This window comes from Cervus elaphus, chromosome 12 (assembly GCF_910594005.1).
Source record: "Cervus elaphus chromosome 12, mCerEla1.1, whole genome shotgun sequence".
Lineage (NCBI taxonomy): Eukaryota > Metazoa > Chordata > Mammalia > Artiodactyla > Cervidae > Cervus > Cervus elaphus.
In genome coordinates, this window is record NC_057826.1 from 2,178,227 (window position 1) to 2,199,035 (window position 20,809).

Below are 20,809 nucleotides of genomic sequence, written 5' to 3' on the forward strand. Positions count from 1 at the left end.
AGGAGAGAAGGTGCTGCAGCAGGAGTGGGGACCCAGGGAAGAGTTGATGCTGCAGTTTGACTCAAGGAAGTCTTCCGGCAGAAGTCTCTGTTCTAAGTGGGTAGTCAGTGTTTTTCAGTTAAGGCCTTCATCTGATTCGATGAGGCTCACCCACATTATGGTGGTCCGCTTTACTCAACCTCTACTGATTTAAGTGTTCATCTGGTCTAAAAAAACCTTCACAGAAATATTTACAATATTATTTGTCCTAACATCTGGGTTCTGTGGCCTAGCGAAGTTAACACGTGAAATTAACCCTCATGATGGTCTTTCCTAATAGAAAGAGCCTGTCTTCCCTTCCTTCCCCTCCCTCTTTTCTTTCTTTCTTTCTCTCTCTGCTTTTTCTTTCTACAAACACTTCCTAAGAACCCACTAGATTCCTGATTCTAGAGGCCTACTGATGAAGTTGAGCTGTCTCCTTGGTAACCGTCTCTAACCCAGAATGGAATACAAACTGCTTTCTGAAGCAGACTATCTTCTTTAGAGGGATCACATATCCCTTTCCAATTTTAAACCATAACTTACAAGAACATGATTTTACTATCTCTTTTAAACAGGAAAATAACAGTTTTACAAAGAAATTAATGACTGCTGCCGCTGTTTAGCTGATGGATACACTAATCTGGATGCTGCTCCTTTAGAATTTGTCGTGATTGGGTCAGAGATCAGCTCAGAGGTTACTTTTGTATTACATAGTTTGTCTTGGAAATGAATGGTTTAAAAATGTTTCACAGGAAAATATTGAACCCACTTTACAAAATAAACTGTTTTCAAGCCATTTAGGTGGTTGAATATGTAAGTGATAAAACATGTAAGTCACACTACATTTTAAAATAGATTTCTTATTTGTCCAAAGGTGTCTTATTTGTCAAAACAAACTGGAAAGACCTTGTTACATCTTCTTTGAGTTATAAACTCTATACTCATAACTGTGTGGATCACAAACAACAAACTGGGAATTCTCATGGAAAAGAGCCTGATGCTGGGAAAGATGGAAGGCAAGATGGTGAAGTGGGCGGCAGAGGGTGAGGAGGTCAGATCGCAGCACCGACTCAGTGGAGATAATTTTGAGCAAACGCTGGGAGATAGTGGAGGACAGAGGAGCCTGGCGTGCAGCAGTCCATGAGGTTGCAAAGAGACAGACATGACTTAGCAACTGAACAACCGGAATACTCACAGACTTTTTATTAAGAGGGTTGCTTTTCTAGGAATAGGACTGCCTTCCAAACCGGTAACTGGAATAGGCTGGGGAAGCCCCGTCCTTGTGAAATTATGTGCTCAGCATCTCACGTTGCTGTGCTGCCAACTCATGGCTCCTCTCTGCAAATCCCCAGCAGGCACACGCCTCCCACCGAGGTTTCGCCCCTGGAGATGCAAGGATGTTCACAGTGCTCTTCACAGGTTCACAAGTTCCCACCAATCCCAGCCATCTGCTGATCTTCACTCTTCTTTCCTCAACTGTTCCCAGGAAGTGCCTCAAGCTATTTTTAAAACATGGATATTTAAAATCCCTTGAAATCAGGTCCAGCTTTATCACATGGACATATCACCAATCATTTAATGGGTTCAAAACTATTAAACAGAACAGAAAATGTGTTAAAAAGAGACACCATCGTCAACTAGCAACACGTTACAAAACCCGTTTAAGTGGTGCAGCAGATTGACTGAGAGCACATGCTTCGTAGAACAGTAACGCTTATTGGACGGGAGCCTATCGCGGTCTGTCACAGCCTCTCTCATTGGCTGAGCGCACACGGTCTCCCCGGCGCCTGAGGAAGACTTTGCCGCAGTAGACGATCGAGAAATGTATGTGGAGAGGTACTTTCTTTCTTTAAATCGTGAATGTGAAAAAACTATGAATATGGAATCAGTTCAGAAACAAGTAGTTTTATAACAAATGATTGCTGCACAGGGTGATACTAAATGCAGTGCACATGTAATTGAAACATTATTTTGTCTTGAAATACATTATCTTTAATGTAGACTTTTCATGATTTCAGACCGAGTGTGTCCCCGTGCCAAATTAGTCCCATAATTACTAAAGAAGACAATACTTATTTTTTTAATTAAAAATGTGCTTGTTTATCTCGGCTGTGTTCACACTGGCTTTCCTATAGTTGCAGCGAGCCGAAGCTCCTCTTCCTGGCGGAGCCCGGCTCTAGGGCGCAGGCTCAGTAGTTGTGGCTCCCGGGGTCCAGAGCACACGTTCTGCAGCCGTGGCACGTGGGGTCTTCCTGGACCAGGGTCGAGCCTGTGTCCCCTGCATTGGCAGGCGGAAATCCTGAGCCAGTGCACCGCCAGGGAAGTCCTGATACTTATTTTTTAACAAGAGCAAGTTGACTACTTGTATCCAATTTTCTCATCTTACAGGGTATTTTTGTCATGCCTGCTGCTGCTGCTAAGTCGCTTCGGTCGTGTCCGACTCTGTGCGACCCCAGAGATGGCAGCCCACCAGGCTCCCCCATCTCTGGGATTCTCCAGGCGAAAACACTGAGTGGGTTGCCATTTCCTTCTCCAATGCATGAAAGTGAAAAGTGAAAGTGAAGTCATTCAGTCGTGTCCGACTCTTAGCGACCCCATGGACCGCAGCCCACCAGGCTCCTCTGTCCACGGGATTTTCCAGGCAAGAGAACTGAAGTGGGGTGCCATTGCCTGCTCTAGTCTTGCCTACTAGTCCATACTTAAAAATTCCTAAGGTTTATGACATGGCCACTGCTTTTGTAAATAAAGTTTTATTAAAAACAGCCACACTCATTGTTTCCATCTTGGTTGTGGTGGCCTTCACACTCTTTTAAGAATACAGGTGAACAGGGGAGTCCCTGTCAGGCCAGTAGTTAGGACTGCCGTGGCCTGGGTTCAGTCCCTGGTCCAGGAACTAAAACCCCACAAGTCACGATGTGAAGCCAAAAATCAGAACAAAAACAAACACACGCAGAAGCGAGGTGAATGGCTGTGATGCGTCGTTTGACCCTCGCCTGGGACACGCGCTGTCTGAGCCTGTGGGGTATTTGCGTGTTGCTAGGTGTGCCCAACTCTTTGCAGCCCCTTGGATGGTGGCCTGCCAGGCTCTGTCCACGGAATTTCCCAGGCAGGAATACTGAAGCTGGTTGCCATGTCCTCCTCCAGAGGCTCTTCCCGACCCAGGGACCAATCCCAAGTCTTGTGCATCTCCTGCATTGGCAGGCAGATTCTTTACCAACTGTACCCGGGGACCCCGCTGACCCTCTGCTACAGACACTCATAATATTCTTGTTCTTTTAGGCAGATGGAAAGGACTTTCTGGATTTAAAATATAAATTAGCATAGACTATTTACCTCTATTTCTATAAATCATCAAAAATAAACTGCAACACCATCCATCTTAAATTCCTTAAAGAAAGAATTCCCTAGAGAAATTCTGCCCTATATCAATATAGTGTGAGCCACTTCGGTAATTTAAAATTTTCTGGTAATCACATGAAAAAGGTAAAAGGAAATATGTGAAATTAGTTTTAGGAATAGATCTTATTTAACCCAATGTGTCCAATATATTATCATTTCTATATGTAATCTATAGGCAAAATTAGTAACGGTATAGTTCCCATTCTCTTTTGTTCTACGTCTTCATAATTCAGTACGTATTTTACACATGCAGCACACCTCGATTCAGATTAGCCACATTTCAAGTGCTTGGTAGCCACGTGGAGCTAGTGGCTGCTGTCTTTCGTCAGCGCCAGCCTCTCAGCCAGGGTAAGTCGACACCTGTTTACACTCTTTTACTCTTTTTTCATTTGCTCATTCAACTTTCATTCAAGTTTTAAAATTATTTACATCTTACAAAGGTAAGAAAAACTTCTGAAAGATTTTAATTATTGCTTAAATATTTATATATTGATGTTATTTTTCACTTTTCTGAGCATGAAAAGGTACGGTGATGGAAAGCCTGGTAGACATCTGAAGGGAGAGCATAACAAAGTCATGAACAGGGCTACTGAAAAGGAAGGTAGGAGGAAATTTCAATCTTGAGATGCCTTGTATGATTAGCTTTTCTTTTTTTAAATCAGAAAAAGTCCCCAGCCACTAGCAGGAACCCCATCTGCAGCCCAGGAATGCTATGGCCAAGCTAATGTAGCCCAGAAGCTCCCTGAGGGCAGGAGCCCAACATTCTGTGGATGAACTGAATTCCTTCTCTCTCTCTTTTTTCCTCTTTTGATTTCTTCTAAAGCCTGTCCCCCTCCCATTTTTCTGTCAAATGTGCTTTCAATTATATGGAATTACATGGATAATTTGTTGCTATGCCTTGAACTGTCATTTAATCAATATTGTCAGTCTTTCCTGTTTTTAATGATCTGGTTGAAAACTTGCTCTCTTTAAAAATTCAGAAGAGAGAGATCCAGAAATTGTCCTAGGTTAAGAAATGGAAAAAGCCTTCATTGTGACATAGAGGTTGTTCTTTCTCTCTTTCTCTCTGTTGGTCATATTTAAAGTATATTTGTGTTAAATATTCTTCAATCATCTTAAAATATGTCCATAATTTATATAATCCACCTACCAAATGGCCAAGAAACAAATCCGTATACACTTCATCGTCTTCAACTGCAGAAACAATACACTTGCATATTCCACAAGCGGGTGTTGGGTATAGGTAGTTGATCTTTCTAATTAGCAGAAAGTCCAGTGCTAAAGAGAGAAGCCAATCATGAACCAGGCCTCTCCTGGTTCACTGTCAGCAGGATACAGGAGTGGGATGGCGATCTTAAGACGTGCAGATTTCCATCACCTTTGTCTTGCCCATAGTAGACACCACGTATCAGCCACGACGTTCCTTCCTGCTGAGCATAGATGTAAGCTCAGACACTTTCTAACTGTAACCTCTAGGAAGGCACTATCAAATGAGAGGCGTTTGCTTCAAGACCTATATAAACGTCTCTGGTATACAAAGTAGAGTTTAGAGTCCAAGACAGTGCTTATAAATAGATAAGAAGATGCTTATAGTCTACAACAGAATAACCTTTATTCCCACCTGAGGGGCTTCCCAGGTGCTCTGGTGGTAAGGAACCCACCTATTGATGCAGGAGACGTAAGAGACGTGAGTTAGATCTCTGGGTCAAGAAGACCCCCTGGAGGGGGGCGTGGCAACACTCCAGCATTCTTGCCTGGAGAATCCCGTGGACAGAGGAGCCTGGAGGGCTGTAGCCACGGGGTCGCACAGAGTCAGACGTGACTGAAGCGGCTTGGAACACACGTGGCCACCTGAAGAGAGTCTTACGAGGAGGTCGGGGTAGAGGAGATGACTGTAGTTGTCATGAGGCAGGTGAAGAATGAATAGCATTGAAAGCAGATAAAGGCCAGTAAGTCTTTATTGAACAATTCCCAAGGGTGTAAATATCTGAGCTTTTTGGAATCTCCTTCCCATTTTGGGGTTCTAAACATTTTTACTAGGGTTTGTCGTTTCAAAATCCCTTACTATAGTTCGACTTACAGGATTTAAAAATAATGGAATCTACTCTGAATAAAGGAATCATCCTCTCCATTAATGAGCTATGGATGTCTCATGAATAAGTTTTACAAATCTATTTATACACCAGTTTGTTCCTCTGCATGTGTAACCCTTCTAGGCACTGTGCCTACGCTACAGCTCTGTTTTCCCTGGGTGTTGTTTTTTAATGACAGAGGACATCTAAATGAATATTGGCCCTGCTACTCTGAAGTTCATTTGCTGCCTATTGACTTTTCAGTGTTATGAGCAAAACAACATTTATTTTCCTATCAACTTAGCTATTCATATAATGTGACTCCCTTTAGGTCTCCTTTCCTAGAGTGTATCTCTCCACCTTTTTTTGTTGTTGTTGGGTTCTTTTGGTTGCTTTTTTTAAAAAACAGAGAATCCATTCTACAAAGAAAATGGAATATAGTATTAGCTGCCATTCTTATTCATTTTAAAGGAAACAATGCCTTTTTGTAGCAATAACTTACCTACCCAGAGGTCATTTTTCCAATAATGTCAGTCACTGAGAACACAGCTCAAAGAAAAAGGCCTCTGAGAAGTTAAAATAAACACCATGGATCTCATTCACTCAGCTCATGATGCATTTTATCTCCATCTTTTCTCTCTGCCATTCAGCCACTGTCTTTTCTTATTTCAGACATGATCCTAATAAACCTGGTTACCTGTTTTCTTAGCCCATAGAAAATCAGGAACAAATAATCTGAAAAAGATCAAGAGGCTTCTAAAAATCCACATGGTGGCTGGTGACCAGAAGACAGAAAAAGAACCAGACTCAGTGATTCAAAATCCCAGCAACGAGGAGCCCATTTGTGTCTGGCCAAGTAGCTCCCCATTCTACAATTAGTTCCATGATCCTGGAAACTACGTTCCTCACTGCGTCTTTAAGTCATCAAGCTCATTTTCAGTATTTTCCATTTAAAATGAGGCAGGTCAACAGCAGGGCTTCCCTGGTGGCCCAGTGATAAAGAAGCCCCTGTCAGTGTTGGAGATGTAGCTTTGATCCTTGGGTTGGGAAGATCCCCTGGAGAAGGAAATGGCAAACCCACTCCAGTGCTCTTGCCTGGGAAGTCCTATGAGCAGAGGAGCCTGGGGGGCTACGGTCTACAGGGTCGCAAAAGAGTTGGACATGACTAAGCAGAGACATTACTTTGCCGACAAAGGTCTGCATAGTCAAAGCTATGGTTTCTGCAGTACTCGTGTCTGGATGTGAGAGCTGGACCATAAAGAAATCTGAATGCTGTAATACATTGGCCACCTGATGCAAAGAAGTGACTCATTGGAAAAGACCCTGGTGCTGGGAAAGACTGAGGGCAGGAGGAGAAGGGGACGACAGAGGATGAGATGGTTGGATGGCGTCACCGGCTCCACGGACACGAGTTTGAGCAAGCTCTGGGAGTCAGTGATGGACAGGGAGGCCTGGCGTGCTGCAGTCCACGGGGTTGCGAAGAGTCGGACACGACTGACAACAAAGACTTGGTGACTGAACAACAGCAAGGCATGTGGCATACCTTAGGAGACTCTGGATGATGGAGATGATGTGGTAAAATAGGAAGAGGACAGGCTTTGGAGTAAAGCAAATCTTTTTGCTTCCTACAGTTTAACTGAAGTCTATACCTGGAGTGGGGAAACTGGGCGCTTTTGCATGGGGTTCGGAGTTTACGTAGGACAAAGGGAGTGTAGGAAGCATTTCACCTCATTCCCTTTTTCTGAAGATTCTTAGAATTTTGTTTCAAAATAGGTTTTTTAAAGAGCAGGTTAAGGTTCGCAGCAAAATTGAGGGGAAGGAACAGAGATTTGCCATGTGCCCCTGCCTCCACACAGGTATAGCCTCTCCTGTTATAACATCCCTCACCAGAATAGTGCTTTTGTTTCAGCTGATGAATCTACCTAGACACACTGTTACCCATCCAAAGTCCACACTTTACCTTAGGACTCACGCTATGGGTCTGGGCGAAGGTGCGGGACACTTGTCCATCATTCCGGCATCATAGAGAGTGGTTTCCCGGCCCTAAAACCCCAGTGTGCTCTGCCTATCCATCCCTCCCGGGGGGTGCTGGTGGCAAAGAAGCCACCTGCCAACACAGAAGGTAAGAGATGGGGGGTCAACCCCTGGGTCGGCAAGATCCCCGCGGGTAGGAAATGGCAACCTGCTCCAGTGTTCTTGACTGGGAAATTCCACGGACAGAGGAGCCTGGTGGGCTACAACCTAAGGGGCCGCAAAGAGTCGGACAGGACTGAGCACGCACACCCCCCAACCCCAACCCCTGGCAGCATTTTGACTGTATCCATAGTTTTTTGCTTTTTCCGGAATGTCATATGGTAGGTAGCCTTTTCAGACTAGATTCTTTCATTTAGTCACACGCATTTAAGATTCCTCCATGTCCCTTCGTGGCTCAACAGCTCATTTCTTCTTAGAGCTGAACATCACCCCACTGTCCGAACGTACCAGGGTCTTTATCCACTCACCCGCTGAAGGCTGTCTTAGGTACTTCTAAATGTGCGTAATTATGAACACGGCCGGCACAAACATTTGTGCACAGGTTTTCTGTATGGATGTAGGTTTCCAACTCCTTTGGATAAGTACCAAGGAGCATGTAAGAGCCGAATTGTCTTACAGTGCTTGCAGCCATTTGCATTCCCACTGGCAATGAATGAGGATTCCTTATGTTCCACCGCCTCGCCCACGCCGCGCCCGCACTGGGCGTTCTCGGCCTTGCAGATTTGTGCCATTCTGCTGGGTGTCCAGCGGTCCCTCGCTGTTGCCCCTTGCATACCCTAAGCATAGATGATGCAGAGCTGGTTTGGGAAACTTTTAAGCGACCTGTTGATGTGGTCCTGCTCTCCACCTTTGTATCACATAAAGTCCTTCCCCAGTTCTAAGGGTGTTTATTCACTCACTCATTCACCCAGCTTTCGGCAAACACATTGTGCCTAACATGTACCAATGTGCCTAACATGTGCCTAACATGTACCAATGTGCCTAACATGTGCCTAACATGTACCAGGCACTGCGCTAATTGCTGGAAATACAGCAGTGACAGTAGCGTGTTGTCAAAAAAGAAGAAACATCAGGAATGGTTCCCGCTCTGCTATCACCAAAATCCTGGAATTTATGGAAACTCACCACTGTGAAACTTGGCACATGTCAAATTTGGGTTGACATTGAACTGGGTCAGCATGTAGTGATGACAGAGGGAAGCAGGGTTATTGTTGAGTTTAATTTCTCCCAAATATAGAGAATTAGTGGAGCCTTGATCTGGAGAGTCAGTAAGCAGAACACGCCTCTTGCACTCCGAGGCTGGTCACTGGTGTGGCATCAGCCCTGAAAAGACTTCACAGATGGGGTCAACGAGAGAGAAAGTCCTCCTCACTCAAAGGGGACACCCCTAGTTTTCACAAGTGATATCTTGTTTACTGACCCAACGTTACAGCATATCTTCACATTAGGCTAGTCTCCTACCATATCTTCATGCCTTGAAAATAATCCATCATTTAAGTAATCCATCATGATCTCATCTGAGCTGATGTTTGAATATTGGATTTATATGTTGTAGTTACTAGAGGAGTTACCATGACTTTATTTATAAAACAGTGTCTACTACTTTAAAAGATTCAATAAAATACCAAAGTAAACGTATCTTAGTTGGGAAGCAAAAAGAAAGGGGGTCAGAGTTAGGTGACTTTCCAAGTAGCCAATCACAGCTGTGCTTGAATATAGAGAAAAAGTTAGTCTTACATGAACTTAGAATTTATTATTTTTTCTTTTTTATTGGTTTTGGCCTTGGCGAGTGTTGGTCCCACGCAATCACCTGCTTCATTTTACTGACCAGGAAATTGAAGCTCAAAGAGGTGAATGATGCTCGTGGCTGTCTCTTGTGTTGGCAGGAAGTTTGTCGGATGTGGACACAGGGGAAGGCACAGCTGTTGCTTTCTTCTCAGGCAGACTGGCATCTGGAACGTTCTGTTTGGAATGTCTTCTATAGTTACCGAGAATTTCATGAATGAGTCAGAGTTACCTGCATACAAACAATTATTGATCATTTATTACCATGCTGTTTTATCTGCTGGGCCTAGATTAGCTTTTTGCTGCTAAATGGGAAAGCTGCTGACATCCGCGTCAACTTCTTGCCTCTTTCACTTTATTCTAGGCGTGCCAACACAAAACGTCCACGGTTGTTCTTTTGAATCTCACGGCTCCCTTCTGCGCCACTTTTCTGGAGCAGTGGGACACACACTTGCTGTTTGTCTAATGAAGTTGTGACTGTGTATTTGTGTGTATGAATGTGTGTCGAATTCAGTGGTCTAAGGAATTTTACTACCCAGTTTAACAACTCAGGTAATGGGATTTTACTTGCAAGTTTTTTTCCTTCTATATGATGAAGAAGCGATCGGCCTTTTAATTTAAAGTCTTCTCTTAAAAAGGTTGCACCAGCTACAATCAATTCTGGATAAAAATGTTCCTGCTAATTCATTTTTCACTGAGCCAACCAGTCTGCCAACCAAGCTGCTTCTTTATTTGAATTCAGATTGATAGTGAAATATTTTAAAGCAAACTATTTGTGGTTTCTTTTCTTTTTAAACTTTTTTTTTATCATTTAAAATCCAATATTGCACAGAGTGTGATTATCCCTTTCCACAAATATTTGCCATAACTTTGGAGTTAAGTTGCACTATTTTAGAAGCAGAAGGTAAATAAAAATGCAGTGAACCAAGTAAGGAGATCCTGTATTCTGATGGACTGTATAGCTATGACAAAAAGCACTTAACCTCACAGGGCCTCATTTTTCCTGTTCATAAAAGAAAAGAACTGGACTCTTGTTTTGTTCTTTAGTTGCCCAGTCGTGTCTGACTCTTTTGTGACCCCATGGTCTGTAGCCCTCCAGGCTCCTCTGTCCATGGGATTTCCCAGGCAAGAATACTGGAGTGGGTTGCTATTTCCTTCTCCAGGGGATCTTCCCAGGTCAGGGATTGAACCCGCATCTCCTGCACTGGCAGGCGGATTCTTTACCACTGAGCCCCGGGTTTTTATGTCTCTTCCAGTCCAAGCTATCAAGTTTCTATATAGGTGACTAAGATGCATAGGACTCTTATCTAGACCCACGGCTAATTCAAATGGCATTTACATGTGAGTGATTCCCCACTCTTTATCTCTAGCCGAACCTCTCTCTGGAAAGCATGTACCAAAGTATTAACTTGCTGTATCCATTTGGATGGTGAGTGGGCATCTCTGATTTAATGAGGCCAAAGTAGAATTCCCAGTCCACCCCACTGACCTCCAGATGAGCTTTCCCAAATCAGTGAGATGACTTTACTGCCCACCAAATTGCTCATGCCAGAAATCTAGGATTTATCTCGAGTTAGCTGTCCTTCCCCACTCACACCCAGCTGCTGGCAAGTTCTGTTGACTCTCCCTTCGAATGCAGTCCTGGGTCTCTCCGTTTCTGCTCATCTCCTCGCCCCACTGCTCCCATCCCGGCCCTCACCACGCTCTCCTGGACCACGGCAGTCACAGCCCAACTTGTTTTTCTACTTTCAATCTTGCCTCTCTGCAAATTGCTTCTTTCCACACAAAAGCTAAAGTGAGCTTTTAAAAATATAAATCAGACCCTGTTCCTCTCCTCCTGAAAGCTTTTCAGTAGCTTCTTATCAAGCTTAAGATAAATCTGAACTCCTTACTCTGACTTATAAAACACTCAGGGATCTGGTGAGTCCCTGTCCACCACCTCCTTTTCTTTCACTTTCAACTTCCCCCATTTCACTTGGGTCACGCTGACCTTCTTTCTTTTTCTCGAACCATTAGTCAGGGTTCTCCAGAAATAATCAATAGCTTCTTTATATTTATATACATGAAGAGATTTATTGTAAGGAATTGACTCACATGATTATAGAGGCTGAGAAGTCCCACGATCTAGCATCTGCCACTGGAAACCCAGGAGACCCACTGGTATGGGCGGTAGCCTGGATCTGAACTCCTGAGCACCAAAAAAGCTGATAATACAAGTTCGGGGCATCCCTCAAGTTTGAAGGCCTAAGAGCCAGGAACGATGATGATAAATCCCAGTCCTAGGAAAAGAGCCAGCTCATTGGAAAAGACCCTGATACTGGGAAAGATGGAAGGCAAAAGGAGAAGGGGATGGCAGAGGATGAGATGGTTAGATAGCATCACTGACTCAGTGGACGTGAATCTGAGGAAACTCCGGGAGATACTGGAGGACAGAGGAGCCTGGCATGCTGTGGTCCATGGGGTCGCAAAGAGTTGGACAGGACTCAGCAACTGAACAACAGCAAAGGGCAAGAGAAGACCATTGGCCCAGATCAAGCGGTCAAGCAGAGAGAGTAAATTCTCCCTTCCTCCAGCGTTTTCTTCTAGCCAGGCCCTCAGTGGATTGAGTGATGCCCACTCACACTGGCAAGGTCAATCTTGTTTACTCAGTCTACAGGTTCAAACGCTAACCTCACCTGGAAACACCTTCACAGACACACCCAGAAATCACGCTGAAATGCATATCTGAGCAACCGCATACACCACGACCCAGCTGAGTTGACATAAAATTAACCATCACATGTGTCAGCCTCATTCCTCTCTTAGGGCTCTTGGGCTAGTTCTGCCTTTTGCCTCCGATGCTTTCTCATCATTGCCTGGCTGATTCCTTCTTGGCATTCAGTCACCTCGAGAGTCACCTTCTTCCAGAAAACATCCTTCCCTGACCATTCGATGTAAAGCATCCCCCTAATTACTGTTTGTCATCGATTTTAATAATCATTAGAATACACTCATGAATATCTGATAGTTTCCCTGCTATTTAGTAGTTTATTTTTTTGCTGTCTTTCCCTCATAAAAATGCAAGTCTGTGAGTACAGAGACCTGATCTTGACCACCAAGACAGCCTCAGCAGCGAACAGCACTGACAAGGTCTCAAACACTTGTTGAATGAATGGTGAATGGAGGAAATCCTTCAGACCCTTCAGAACGCTGGAGGATGTTAACCAGATGGTGATGCTTGGCCCCTTAGATATGTTCTCACAAATAGCTCTCTCTGTGATTTTGGAAAGAAGATTCTGCCTTACACACCCATTATAAATACCTGGATATCTCTTAAGGATTTACCTAACAGAAGTGGTCACAAAAGGTGAAACAGCTGTTACAAGCTCCATATGAGGTACCATATGATCGAAAACCAAGAGGAAAAATAAACAGTAAAAATAGGCCTATAGGTAACCTAGACAATGGAAACAGCAGATAAGAGCTTTAAAATAACTATGATGACTACATTCAAGAAAATAGAAGAAAAGATAGATAATTTTATTAGAGACTTGAATTCTATTTTAAAAGAATAAAATAAAAATTTTAGAATTGAAAAGCATGGTGTCTGATATTAAGAGACCCTTAAATGGGTTTAATAGTGGATCGGATAAGAAGTTAGTGACTGAAAAACAAGATAATAGAAAATGTTGAACTGAAGCACAGACAAAAGAATGAAAAAAAGAAAAAGAAAAGAGGGTAAAAGATATATGAGATACAGTGAAAAGCTCTAACATGTAGGTGATCAGAGACCTGGAGAGGAAGGGGATAGAGTAGAAGCAATATTTGAGGAGTATTAGCCAAACATTGGAGAAGGCGATGGCACCCACTCCAGTGCTCTTGCCTGGAGAAGCCCATGGACGGAGGAGCCTGGTGGGCTGCAGTCCTTGGGGTCGCTAGGAGCCGGACACAACTGAGCGACTTCACGTTCACTTTTCACTTTCATGGACTGGAGAAGGAAATGGCAACCCACTCCAGTGTTCTTGCCTGGAGAATCCCAGGGACGGGGGAGCCTGGGGTCTGCCATCTATGGGGTCGCACAGAGTTGGACACGACTGAAGTGACTTAGCAGCAGCAGCCAAACATTTGCCAAAACTGATGCAGACCATCAACCTACAGAGTCCAGAAGATAACGGAACCCCATGTAAGACAAATACAAAGAAGTCACACTTAGTAAACTGCTAAAAACCAAAGACAAAGGGAAAAAGACACGAGAATCAGGCAGAATTGTGAAACTCGTGATGAGGTTGTAAAAGGCCTAAATAACCCAGACACTGAGAAGTTTGTCTTTGAATAATGTAGAACACAATGTGAATCCACTTTAGTTAAAGCTATCCTATAATTTTATTCCCCATAATATGTCTGAGAAGTACATTTTTATACTGCCACACATTGGACCCATTGTTATTGCCTACTACGCAATGCATTTTTTTCATTCATTCATTCATTCGCTTACTGATCCACTTAACATTCTTGCAGATATTCATTTGAGCACCTTCTGTGTGCCAGCCCTTGGGTCATGCTCTTGAGATGCAGTAGCAAACAAGAGGAACGCAGTTGTTACCTTCTGGGCACTGCTCCAAATGCTTTTAAAAAATTATCTTATTTATTCTTCCCATCCATTCTACAAAAAATGCCCATTTTACACATGTAGAAATGCAAATGCAGAGATATTAAGTAAATTTTGCACAGTTACAGAGCCTGTAATCGATGGAGCGGTGATTCACACCCAAATGTATCAGACGTCAAAGCTCACATTCTCTCTTCTGAACCGTGTTGTCCCCATGCAAAACATTCACATTTCCCTTCTGTTTATCTAATCCCTACAGATCCGGGCAAGTACAACGGAAATCCTTCTTACTCTACGAAACCGCATTTGATTAAGACACTGACTCTCTTTATCCGTACCACACAAACTAGCACCAAACTCTACGCTGTCTTGCTGAAAGGTACAACATGTAAGTTTGGGGGCAGGGATGAGGTCTTAAATTTTTCTGGTTTCCTTTGTACCTAGCCAATGCTGAGGATCATGGTATGTTTGCAACTTAATTGGACTCCAAATTTCATCCATTTATTCAAACTTCTGGATTAAGAGTGAACCAAAGGAAGAGGGAAAATATTTTGATGACAAGGATCTTTTTCACCCTATGAGGCCCACAATGCCTTGCAATAGTGCCCATATTTTATATGCCCCTGTTTATGTATGTTATTGCCTCGTGGTCTCAAAGGAGTGTGAGAGCCACAAAAGGTCAAGAACCATTCAAAACAGTCCTAGTGGTCCACACCTGAATGCCCCATCTCAAGTTGCTCCCCATCTTCCTTTTTATCTAGAAAATCAGAATTTACATTTTATAAGGCATCACAGGTCACTTCCCCCGTGACACCCATCCTTGAGGCCTGGCAGAGAAAAAGTGCCTATGTTCACTTTGGAACAACAACAACAAAGTTGAGTCCTAATCATTCCGAGGCAATTATGAGAAGTAAGACACGCACCACTACATTTCTGACAGGCTTTTACAATCCACTTTTATTATTCAGCTCTTACTAAAATGCTAATCCCCTGGGAGGGAAAAAAAAATCTCTCTATGAGTGCTTTAGCACAAACAAACATCTTAAAGGAAATGTGAAATAAAACCACGCTGACATCGTTTCAGAGATAACAGTGGAAGGGATGACCAGAGCCCCTGCCTGCCTCTGAGAAGGGGAGGAGGGAGAACAGGAGCCTGTGTAAAGCAGGGTGAGCTGAGCTGGGAAGGGGGAAGGCGAGGGGGCGCGTCTTCCTAAATCCACGAGCCTGTGACGGGAGTGAGGGTGAGCCCCGCGAGAGGTGAGGCCCCGATTTCCTGATGGCCTGCCTCTTGGGCTGATGCCCTGGCAATGACTTTAAGAGCAATGTTACAGCATGTCTGCCCAAATAAACGAATGGCCCTTTTTTGACATTAGCAAAAGCAAATCCATATGATCTAGCCTATGCAACCATCAGCCAATAAAAAAATAGAAAGTACATCATGGGGTACTTCTTCAGTGGTCCAGTGGCTAAGGCTCCACGCTCCCAATACAAGGGCCTGGCTTTGATCCCTGGTCAGGGAACAGAGTCCCACATCCTGCAATTAAGGCACCTGCATCCTGCAACTAAGACCTGGTGCAGCCTACATATATATATTTAAATATATTTTATATATATAAACATTACATATTTATAGATTATATGTAATAAAGCATATCATGGGATTACACACTTACAACTACCGAGAAGTGATAAACTTTCTTCTTCTTAATCTTCTGTGGCAACACCAGTAGAACTGCCCTTGGAATTTTGTTCTAGAAATTAAAATTATAAACTATATAGCACCCTAGATTACATCACTGGGATGGACTATATCAGTGCTTCGGTTCTGACTTCCACTAAGTTCTTATGAAAATGGAACACTACCCAAGGGAATAAATTTGGGGCTGTTTGTGTTACTAACTTTGTTTGTAATCTCATCTCCCCATTTTGTTTAGCAGCTATTCTGAAGAAGCATGCTAACTCACTTCAGTCATGTCCAACTCTTTTCGACCCCATGGACTGTAGCCCGCCAGGCTCCTCTGTCCATAGGCAAGAGTGCTGGAGTGGGAGGCTGTTTCTTCCTCCAGGGGATCTTCCTGACCCAGGGATCAAACCCACATCTCTTATATCTCCTGCATTGGCAGGCAGGTTCTTCACTAGCACACCTGGGAAGGCCCAGATAATTCTGGCTAATTCAACAGTAGAAGTTGAGTGCCTATGTGCTGGGCACAGAGATAACTTGCTGGGTCACTCAGTCGTGTCCGACTCTTTGCAACCCCGAGGACTATAGCCCGCCAGGCTCCTCTGTCCATGGAATTCTCCAGGGAAGAATACTGGAGTGGGTTGTATTCCTTTCTCCAGGGATCTTCCTGGCCCAGGGATTGAACCTGGGTCCCCTGCATTGCAGACAGCTTCATTACCATCTGAGCCTCCAGGGAAGCCCCTGAAGAGGCACACATGGAGAACAATTCCCATTTTCATAGGGCATGAACCAGGGCACGTGAAGACAAGGATGGGTGCTGGGGCTACAGCAAAGAAACGTTAAGGATTTGAAGCAGTGTTTGGCTCTTGGACCCGGGAGTGTCCAGGGCTGCCTGGTCTACCCTCTCTGCCTTCTACTGCAGCCCTGTGATGGATTGCTCGCCCCTCTGAGTCCTACAAAGGGGGACCTAGGGATGATTTCCAAAGCCCATCTCTAGACCTCAGCCCTCTGCCTATGTCCCTCTTCCCTCTAGATTTGTTCAAACGCCAAAGCTGGCTTTTCTCCAAGCCGTCGTACAGTCCTTGCCCTCCCCACACCCCAGAAATGATAACTCGATTCTTGTGTTGTCTGTCTGTCCTGCTAAATTACCTAGTAGCAGGGGTCCTCTAAGAGAAGCTGCTCGAACTCCCCCTAAAAGCTAGGGAGCCCTTGCTTACCAGCGCGCTCTTAATTCTGACTGTTGGCCACACCTCTGGGCCCCTGTTGCTCTGCTGGGTCACGCCAGAGCGTGTGAGCCCCCCTGCGATGGTGCCCACTGCAGAGCCGTCACCCGCTGGTGGGGGCCCCGCCAGCGCCTGTGACGGGGCGGCTCCGTCGGGCCAGTTCTGGGTCCCGATGCCCCCCAGCCTGCTCTGTAAGAGCCCAAGATGCATCTCGCTGGGTCCTGAGGTGTAATATGAAAAGCGCAGGTGTTACTCGCTCAATCCTGTCTGACCCTGCGAGCCGGGGGACTGCAGCCCGCCAGGCTCCTCCGTCCACGGGCTTTTCCAGGCAAGAGTACTGGGGCGGGTTGCCATTTCCTCCTCCAGGCTTGTTAAACAGAAGATGCTTAAAACGCCCCTGCCCAAGATCTGGACTTGTTCTAGACTCTTGAACCTTCTAGAATCTGAAGATCGGCGTGGGGCTTACATCACACACGTGGGTCAGTGGTTTCAGCCGTGGGGAGAGCGGCGGAAGGGGGGATTCTCAGGGAAGAGTAAACCCGTTTCTCCTGAGAACAGGAAGAGAACAGAAAAAAGCAACAGAGCGTTAAGCGTCCGCGTCCTCTTTTCTTTCGCTCCCGCGGTTCCAGCTCGGACTGGGGTTACCGCCTAGGATGACTCACGTGGGTGGTGCAGGGACGGCGCCCCGCAGACGCGACCCGGGAGGGGCGCGGGCAGCCCCGCTCAGGTCCACAAGGGGGTCCAGGGAGAGCCGCAGAGCAGGGGTCCGACCCCGCAGGACGCGAGTCGCAGCGCGCGCGGGGGTGACGAGGCGCTGGGCCCAGGGCTGCGGGCAGGCGAGGGCGGGTTGCCCCAGGGATCCTGGGCCTCCTGGGCTCCGTCCACACTCTCACGACAGGCCCCTGGGAAGCCTGTTTGAAAGAATGCCTGGTCGCAACTGCAGGAGCGCGGATTCAGCTTTGAAGGACACCCTCCTCCAGGGCCCAGTGGCATCTTCCTGAAGCGTGGCCGGAGCCTCGCGTGAGGGCAGCGCTAGCCGAGGGACGTGGGCTGCGGTGCCCGGTCTTTTTGGCTCCCATGGGCGGGGCCTGGGCCTTGGGATTGGCAGCAGCCCCCCACCCACCCCGCCTGGTTCACTGGTAACTCGGCCTTGGCACACCAGTTTGTTCTCTTTTTAATGTTAACTCCTGAAATTCGCTGTTTGTTTCTTTGGCCGGGCCGGGTCTTAGCTGCGGCCCGGGGCATCCTTCCCCGTGGTGCGTGGGCTCTTCCTGGCAACTCGGGAGCGTCTCTCTAGCGGTGTCTGCAGGACTTGCTGCTCTCAGATCCGTGGCAAGCCCCCCCAGCCAGGGATCAAATCCCCATCCTCTCTATTGGAAGGTGGATTCTTAGCCACTGGACCACCCAGAAAGTCCCTAATTCTAATTTTTTAAAACTATATGCTGTTGTTATAAAAATTCAAACACAAAAAGGAACTTTACTAAAATTATTAAGGACTTAAGATATGCAATTTCTCGTGCTTTGGAGGAATATAAAGAAGTAAGCAAAGGACTCTTAAAGAGCAATTATTCAGCAAACTCTGTAAGCCATACATGTAAGCATGGAGATTACAAGGCTGTCTCTGGCATGTTTTGTGAGCTGCAAAAACAATAAAAAACTGCTTAGGAATGTTTTTCCAAGTGTGGCCTGTGGCCTCATCTATATTAGATTCACTGAGGGGTTTATTTAAAAATGCTTATTTCTAGTTCCAATCCCAGACATCCTGAAACAAAACCTCTGGAAATGGGACCCTGGAAATTGTGTGATTAAAAAGCACTCCAGATGAATCTTTGTGCCACAGAGTTGAGAATCAACACCCTTGGAGTTTAAAATTGAGAAAACACTTCCGTCCATAAGGTGACACGACCATCTCTGTGATGGTGAGACCTGGGAGATTCCCAGAAGGATGCTCCCAGGCCATTGTCCAGCAGCACCATTGCAGAACTGATCACGTTGGAAAGTAACTTCCTTTTCCTTGCCTGTCTTTCTGGTGGATAAAGAGCTCTTCAAGGAGAGAGGTTTGTCTTCTTTGTGGGAATCCAGTTGGCCCCCGGTTGGCTCTCAATAAATATTGGTTGAGCAAATGAATAATCATGTGTGATCTAAACAAACAAGTTTGAAGAGTTAAAGGATGGGGTTCTAGGAGGAGTAAGGGCATGGGCCAGATTTCAGCAATTGGAAAATCAAGGTCAATACTTCCGCGTGGCAGAGGAGAAAGGTTAATTTCAGGGAACAAGTGGAGATAACTCGAGGGACCAGAGGCGTGAGACAGATTACCGGGGTCCTGGAGTGTTCAGAGGGGATGTAAACTCTATGCTGTATATTCTATGAATGATGGGGGGTCGCCAAAGATCAGGGGCCAGAAAGTGATGGAACCAAAGTGGTATTTCAGGGTAGGTAATTACACGGCTCTAGGAATTGGCTTGACAGGCAGGACTTCCTGAGATCTCACAGCTGTCTCTTCCGTTCAAGCCTCAGACCCATCCAGGGTCGCGACTCCCTGAGAAATCTTTGTTCTTCTTTCGCTCCCAGCTGCTTAGATCCCCAGGTCTGGTGGGCTTCTCCCATCTGCTCATCAGTGTGAGCATGACTGGGAAGCAGGACGGGATGCTGGGGGCGGATCAAGACGTGAGGGACTTACCGGAGACAGAGGCCACGGGGACGGAGATGAGGACCCATGCCGAGGAGCCGTTCCTGAGGCAGAATCTGCGGAATTCAGAGCCTGAATGTAGGGCAGGAAGGACGAGTGTGGTCAGGATCATGTTGAGGTCTTTGGGTGCGGAACATGGGGATATAGAAGGAAGAGGTTTGGAGCGGGAGGGTAAATCACTCAGAATGGGAACATGGATACTGAGGCTGAGGTGACAGCAAAGTGTCCCACGTGGAGCAGACGATGAGCTTGTTGGAGACGGAGGTGTGGAATGCAGGAGGGAGCTGGGTGCTGGCTTTGGGGTCTTGGTGATCATTCTAAGGCACGGAAATGGATGTGATCACCCAGAGAGAGAGCAAGTGGAAAGAAAAGAGGGGGGAAAAAAAAGCCCACGATAGCACAGCAGCATCAGGAAGCAGGCAGAGGTGGGAAAACTAGGAGGCACTGGCCGGAAAGGTGGGAGGGAAACCGGCAGAAAGTAGAGCTTCGGAGAGCAAGGGTTCCCAGGAAACAAAGCAGCAACGTCCCAGTGCAGGCAGGGGGTGAGCCGTGGGGGGCGCTCTAGAGCGTTAGTGAGGGGCCCGGTGGAAGCCAGGGTGACGGAGGCAAGGGCCACCCATGGAGGCAAGGGCAGACGGCAGCGGACAGTGGCCCCCACGCTTTGCAGCCCTGTGATGGGATGCCCACCTTTCTCCCTGAGTGACGGGGACTATTACTCCAGACGACTGAACGCAAGGGGTTCAACAGGAAAGGTGGGGTGCCTTCCACCGAGACCTCCACCACCACCACCCCGCCCCCCAGTCTCTTCAACACCCCCTGTTCTCATCTGAGACTGAAGCATTTGTTCCTTGGCTTATTTTCGTGGCTGCTCAAAGTAAGTGCAAGTGAAAGGCTTAATGATCTCTTTGCCTACTCATTTTATAAGAAATGATTCCACTTCCACATTTAACTTGCTGGGAGAATAATAGGAAAGACTTGCATTCCTGGTTTGCATCAGCAGAAATTGATATTTTCTCAATCTTTTAAGGAATCAGTTCTTTGCTCTTTGAGACAAAATGATCCAATCTCACACTGAAAGTTCCTCATTGCCAAGTTCAATGTCATCAAGAAGAGTCGGTGGATGAATTACAAGTATGCTCCACAATGCGATTTCTACAAGACAAAGGGAAAGGCTGAGTAAGGAAGATGAACGGAATATGGAAACTGTTTCTTCTCTATTTAAAACAGCAGCAGCAAAAATGATGTTTTCTCTGTCCCTTTGAAGGTTTGCTTTATTTTTTGTTTTGGGCTAAAACTCTAATGCATTACATTCTTTAA